General features: G+C 39.3%; 1 non-coding gene across 1 annotated transcript; it reads left to right on the top strand.

Moving 5' to 3' along the window:
* The first annotated feature begins 930 nt into the window (after window positions 1-930).
* LOC125541853 (small nucleolar RNA Z118/Z121/Z120) lies at window positions 931-1,038 on the top strand. Its single transcript, XR_007297696.1, has one exon. It is a non-coding gene; the product is annotated as a small nucleolar RNA Z118/Z121/Z120 (small nucleolar RNA).
* The last annotated feature ends 5,448 nt before the right edge of the window (window positions 1,039-6,486 follow it).

Here is a 6,486-nt window from a genome sequence, read left to right as displayed (position 1 = left end):
AACAAGAAAGCGGGGGCATCACGGGAGATGAGGGCGACGATGTGGTTCCGCATGGCTTCTCTGGCCTTGACGTCATGGAAGGTCCTCTCTTGCCCATCTCCTCTGTTTGTTTGGTTCTAGGCGATTCTGTTTTCTCTCTCTTTGCAATGGGATTTAATCATGAGCAGATTCACTCATCAATCAATTTTCCCCACAAGTTGGAGCTCACTGTGGCTGTGACTAGGGAGGTTTATTGCAAAATTGCCCTAACAGTTTATGGGCCTCGTAATGCTTTTTGCTTCTTGTTTGTTTTAACTGGATGGTCATGTGAATTAGGTGTGCATGCCTACAAGTCTTGTCTTTGTTGGTTTACCCAAGTTGTCGATGCTTTGCTCTAGCCTGCCTAGTTTCTATTCTTTTTTTATGCGATACCATACTGAGGACTGTCCAGTGTTTAGTTCATTGTTTTAACTCACTGCTATTATATTACCTAAATTTGCTACTGGATGGACATTGTTTGGTTAGCGCTTCCATTCTTGGTGGACTAAATTGGATGAATACAATGTGTAAGCTTTATATATGGCAAACATATATAAAGTGCTTGTGTCCCAGCCCTATTCTGAATTTTTTCTTTATTTTAATCTGAAAATTGTGAGACGTAGGGATACGCGTATCCCACATGTATTCGGGCATATCCCAGTCCTGGTGCATCTCTAAGGATGGTATCTGAGTAAAGGTGGCTCTTGAAAAGGTGCTCCTTTCCTGATCATATATTCTGAGAAATTGTGTGCAAATTTTAAATGAACACCCAGCAGTATGCTAGTGGTATTAATTTAGATGCGTTCTATCTCAATTCCTTCACCTATTTCTTGCTATAGTATGTACCTTTGTTAAGCATGGCTACTATAGAAGCTTACTAAGGACTATTTCTGTATTTTATCTTTCAATGCTTGTTTCCTGTGATGAATCTTAAGGATGATATCTGACAAAGGTGGCTCCTCAATGAGTTCTCCTTGCTTGATTAAGCATCCTAAACTGATCGATTGTTTTGAGCAGACTACTGTAATTGAATAATTTAAAAACTAACCTATATTTCTTTTCTACTTGTTTGGTGTGATGAGATCACACAGATGGTTTATGAAAATGTGTATCTTTAAAACGGTATCTAGCTTGTGATCCTGCATGGGAAACCTGGTTTATTTATTTTCTAGTAATGAGAAGGTACTTGTTGGGAGCGCTACTCTTTTATTTGCGTGGTGCAGCTATTGATCGTGTACTTGTGATTCTGCACGAGAAATTTGTGTGAACTAGTAGAGCTTTCCAGGGATTCATGCTAAAGCTTTTGTCTTGCGTTGTCAACAGGCAAGGTACGCGGTGGTAGGTTCGGTCTCCGGCCTCGGCGTCTTCCGTTGGCCCTGTTGCCTTGTGGTGTATGCTTAGTCATTATAACAGTGCCTTGTTACTATTTTCAGCCTCACACCTTTCTAACCAACCCAAGACAAACCAAATCAAAAATCAACTGCTACTGCTGACTGATACGTCTCCAATGTATCTATAATTTTTGATTGCTCCATGCTATATTATCTTCTGTGTTGGACATTATTGGGCTTTATTATACACTTTTATATTATTTTTGGGACTAACCTACTAACCGGAGGCCCAGCCCAGAATTGCTGTTTTTTTTGCATATTTTAGGATTTCGAAAAAAAGGAATATCAAACGGTGTCCAAACGGAATGAAACCTTCGGGAACGTGATTTTTGGAACGAACAAGATCCAGGTGACTTGGACCCTACGTCAAGCAACCAACAGGGAAGCCACGAGGTAGGGGGTGCGCCTACCCCAACCAGGCGTGCCCTCCACCCTCGTGGGCCCCATGTTGCTCCACCGACGTACTCCTTCGTCCTATATATACCTACGTACCCCCAAACGATCAAAGACGGAGCCAAAACCCTAATTCCACCGCCGTAACTTTCTGTATCCACGAGATCCCATGTTGGAGCCTGTTTCGGAGCTCCGCCGGAGGGGGCATCGATCATGGAGGGCTTCTACATCAACACCATACCCTCTCCGATAAAGTGTGAGTAGTTTACCTCAGACCTTCGGATCCATAGTTATTACCTAGATGGCTTGTTCTCTCTTTTTGGATCTCAATACAAAGTTCTCCCCCTCTCTTGTGGAGATCTATTCGATGTAATCTTCTTTGGCGGTGTGTTTGTTGAGACCGATGAATTGTGGGTTTATGATCAAGTTTATCTATGAACAATATTTGAATCTTCTCTGAATTCTTTTATGTATGATTGGTTATCTTTGCAAGTCTCTTCGAATTATCAGTTTGGTTTGGCCTACTAGATTGATCTTTCTTGCAATGGGAGAAGTGCTTAGCTTTGGGTTCAATCTTGCGGTGTCCTTTCCCAGTGACAGTAGGGGAAGCAAGGCACGTATTGTATTGTTGCCATCGAGGATAACAAGATGGGGTTTTTATCATATTGCATGAATTTATCCCTCTACATCATGTCATCTTGCTTAAGGCGTTACTCTATTCTTATGAACTTAATACTCTAGATGCATGCTAGATAGCGGTCGATGTGTGGAGTAATTGTAGTAGATGCAGGCAGGAGTCGGTCTACTTTCTCGGACGTGATGCCTATATACATGATCATACCTAGATATTCTCATAACTATGCTCAATTCCGTCAATTGCTCAACAGTAATTTGTTCACCCACCGTAAAATACTTATGCTCTTGAGAGAAGCCACTAGTGAAACCTATGGCCCCTGGGTCTATCTTCATCATATTAATCTTCCAACACTTAGTTATTTCCTTTGCCTTTTACTTTGCTTTTATTTTACTTTGCATCTTTATCATAAAAATACCAAAAATATTATCTTATCATATATATCAGATCTCACTCTCGTAACTGACCGTGTATGGATTGACAACCCCTTATCACGTTGGTTGCGAGGATTTATTTGTTTTGTGCAGGTGCGAGGGACTTGCGCGTATCCTCCTACTGGATTGATACCTTGGTTCTCAAAAACTGAGGGAAATACTTACGCTACTTTGCTACATCACCCTTTCCTCTTCAAGGGAAAACTAACGTAGTGCTCAAGAGGTAGCAAGAAGGATTTCTGGCGCCGTTGCCGGGGAGGTCTACGCAAAAGTCAACATACCAAGTACCCATCACAAACCCTTATCTCCCGTATTACATTATTTTCCATTTGCCTCTCGTTTTCCTCTCCCCCACTTCACCCTTGCCGTTTTATTCGCCTTCTCTCTCTCTCTCTATCCTCCCTCTCTTTCTCTCTTTACCTCTTTTTGCGCGTTCCCCATTTGCTTGTCATTATGGCAAGTCCTCTATCTTCTCCGTTGTCTCCCGAGAATGAAGTTCTAAATTATAAGCAAAGGGAGGGAGAAAATCTAAAAGACGCTTGGTATATAATTTGCAATGCTCAAAATAGATCTACCAGGAAGCAATCTACTTCCGTTCTTCTTTGCAATTTTTATGTAGGCGCTACTCCTTGGCATAGATATATCCTTGATACCATTATCGGAGGGAACTTCTTGGGTAGCCATACTTTTGATTCTTATAATGCTATGATAGATTTGTTTGGCTCACCTCCTCTTTTGGTTAATGGAACTATGTTAACTTTGGAGCATGTAATCCAAAAACTTGAAATTATTGAAAATAAAGTTGCTACCGTTGAGTTAATTGAAAATTTCGATAAAAAGATCCACAACCAAATTACCCAATATGGATCTAAAGTAGGAGTAACTTTGAAAAATATTAAAGAGAAGGAACCTATAGTTAATGAAAGAATAAATCATGATTCCACTAGAATCGATAAACTTGAGGGTATCATTACCAACATCGGAACCACTTTTTCTTCCGTAAAGAATACTCCAAGTCCTCCAACAAAAATTTCCAAGATTATGTATGTTCCTAAAAATAAAGGTGAATCCTCTAGCAAAGAAACTGCGGATCTCAAATCTATAAGTATTCATCCTAATCTTTTTGCTATCATTAAGGAACCATTTGCTATTAATGATTTCTTCGATCTTGTGCCTAAAAGTTTTATAATCAATAAAAAGATAGAAACTCCTAAGGATGGTAGATGCCTCATTGAAGAATTACCTACCAAAGATGGCAATACCTAGATCTATCCTTGCTTTTTATGCCTAGCTAGGGGCGTTAAACGATAGCGCTTGTTGGGAGGCAACCCAATTTTATTTTTATTCCTTGATTTTTTCTCATGTTTAGTAATAAATAATTTATATATCCTATGTTTTGGTTGTGTTTTTGTGTTTAATTAGTGTTTGTGCCAAGTAGAACCGTTGGGAAGACTTAGGGAAAGTCTTGTTAATCTTGCTGTAAAAAACAGAAACTTTAGCGCTCACGAGAACTGCTGCCATTTTTATTTGGAAAGTGCTATTTAGTTAATTCTTTTCGCATATGATTAATAGATAAATTCCTCACGTCCAGCAATTTATTTTGGAATTTTTGGGGTTCCAGATCTTGCGCTAGCTACAGATTACTACAGACTGTTCTGTTTTTGATAGATTCTGTTTTTCGTGTGTTGTTTGCTTATTTTGATGAATCTATGGCTAGTAAAATAGTTTATAAACCATAGAGAAGTTGGAATACAGTAGGTTTAACACCAATATAAATAAAGAATGAGTTCATTACAGTACCTTGAAGTGGTCTTTTGTTTTCTTTCGCTAACGGAGCTCACGAGATTTTCTACTTTAAGTTTTGTGTTGTGAAGTTTTCAAGTTTTTGGTAAAGGTTTGATGGATTATGGAACAAGGAGTGGCAAGAGCCTAAGCTTGGGGATGCCCATGGCACCCCCAAGATAATCTAAGGACACCAAAAAGCCAAACTTTGGGGATGCCCCAGAAGGCATCCCCTCTTTCATCTACTTCCATCGGTAACTTTACTTGGAGCTATATTTTTATTCACCACATGATATGTGTTTTGCTTGGAGCGTCTTGTATGATTTGAGTCTTTGTTTTTTAGTTTATCACAATCATCCTTGTTGTACACACCTTTTAAGAGAGACACACATGATTCGGAAATTATTAGAATACTCCATGTGCTTCACTTATATCTTTTGAGTTATATAGTTTTGCTCTAGTACTTCACTTATGTCTTTTAGAGCACGGTGGTGGATTTGTTTTATAGAAACTATTGATCTCTCATGCTTCACTTAGATTATTTTGAGAGTCTTAAATAGCATGGTAATTTGCTTAAATAATCCTAATATGCTAGGTATTCAAGATTACTAAAAACTTTCTTATGAGTGTTTTGAATACTAAGGGAAGTTTGATGCTTGATGATTGTTTTGAGATATGGAGGTAGTGATATTAAGGTTGGGCTAGTTTAGTAGTTGTGAATTTGAGAAATACTTGCGTTGAAGTTTGCAAGTCCCGTAGCATGCACGTATGGTAAACGTTATGTAACAAATTTGAAACATGAGGTGTTCTTTGATTCTCCTCCTTATGAGTGGCGGTCGGGGACGAGCGATGGTCTTTTCCTACCAATCTATTCCCCTAGGAGCATGCGCGTAGTGCTTGGTTTTTGATGACTTGTAGATTTTTGCAATAAGTATGTGAGTTCTTTATGACTAATGTTGAGTCCATGGATTATACGCACTCTCACCTTTCCATCATTGCTAGCCTCTTCGGTACCGTGCATTGCCCTTTCTCACATTGAGAGTAGGTGCAAACTTCACCGGTGCATCCAAACCCCGTGATATGATACGCTCTTTCACACATAAGCCTCCTTATATCTTCCTCAAAACAGCCACCATACCTACCTATTATGGCATTTCCATAGCCATTCCGAGATATATTTCCATGCAACTTTCCACCATCCCGTTTATCATGACACATTCATCATTGTCATATTGCTTAGCATGATCATGTAGTTGACATAGTATTTGTGGCAAAGCCACCGTTCATAATTCTTTCATACATGTCACTCTTGTTTCATTGCGTATCACAGTACACCACCGGAGGCATTCATATAGAGTCATACCTTGTTCTAGTATCGAGTTGTAATCATTGAGTTGTAAATAAATAGAAGTGTGATGATCATCATTTAATAGGGCATTGTCCCCCAAAAAAGAGAAAGGCCAAATAAAAAAAGAAGGCCCCAAAAAAATTGAAAAGGGACAATGCTACTATCTTTTTTTCCACACTTGTGCTTCAAAGTAGCACTATGATCTTCATGATAGAGAGTCTCTTGTTTTGTATATTCCAACAATGGGAATTTTTCATTATAGAAGTTGGCTTGTATATTCCAACAATGGGCCTCCTCAAGTTCCCTAGGTCTTCGTGAGCAAGCAAGCTGGATGCACCCACTAGTTTGTTTTGTTGAGCTTTCACACATTTATAGCTCTAGTGCATCCGTTGCATGGCAATCCCTACTCCTTGCATTAACATCAATCGATGGGCATCTCCATAGCCCATTGATTAGCCTCGTTGATGTGAGACTTTCTCCTTTTTT

The sequence above is a fragment of the Triticum urartu genome, chromosome 2A (genome assembly GCF_056163025.1).
Source record: "Triticum urartu cultivar PI428250 chromosome 2A, HENAU_Tu73, whole genome shotgun sequence".
Classification (NCBI taxonomy): Eukaryota; Viridiplantae; Streptophyta; class Magnoliopsida; order Poales; family Poaceae; genus Triticum; species Triticum urartu.
This window is presented reverse-complemented; position numbering and strand designations above follow the sequence as displayed.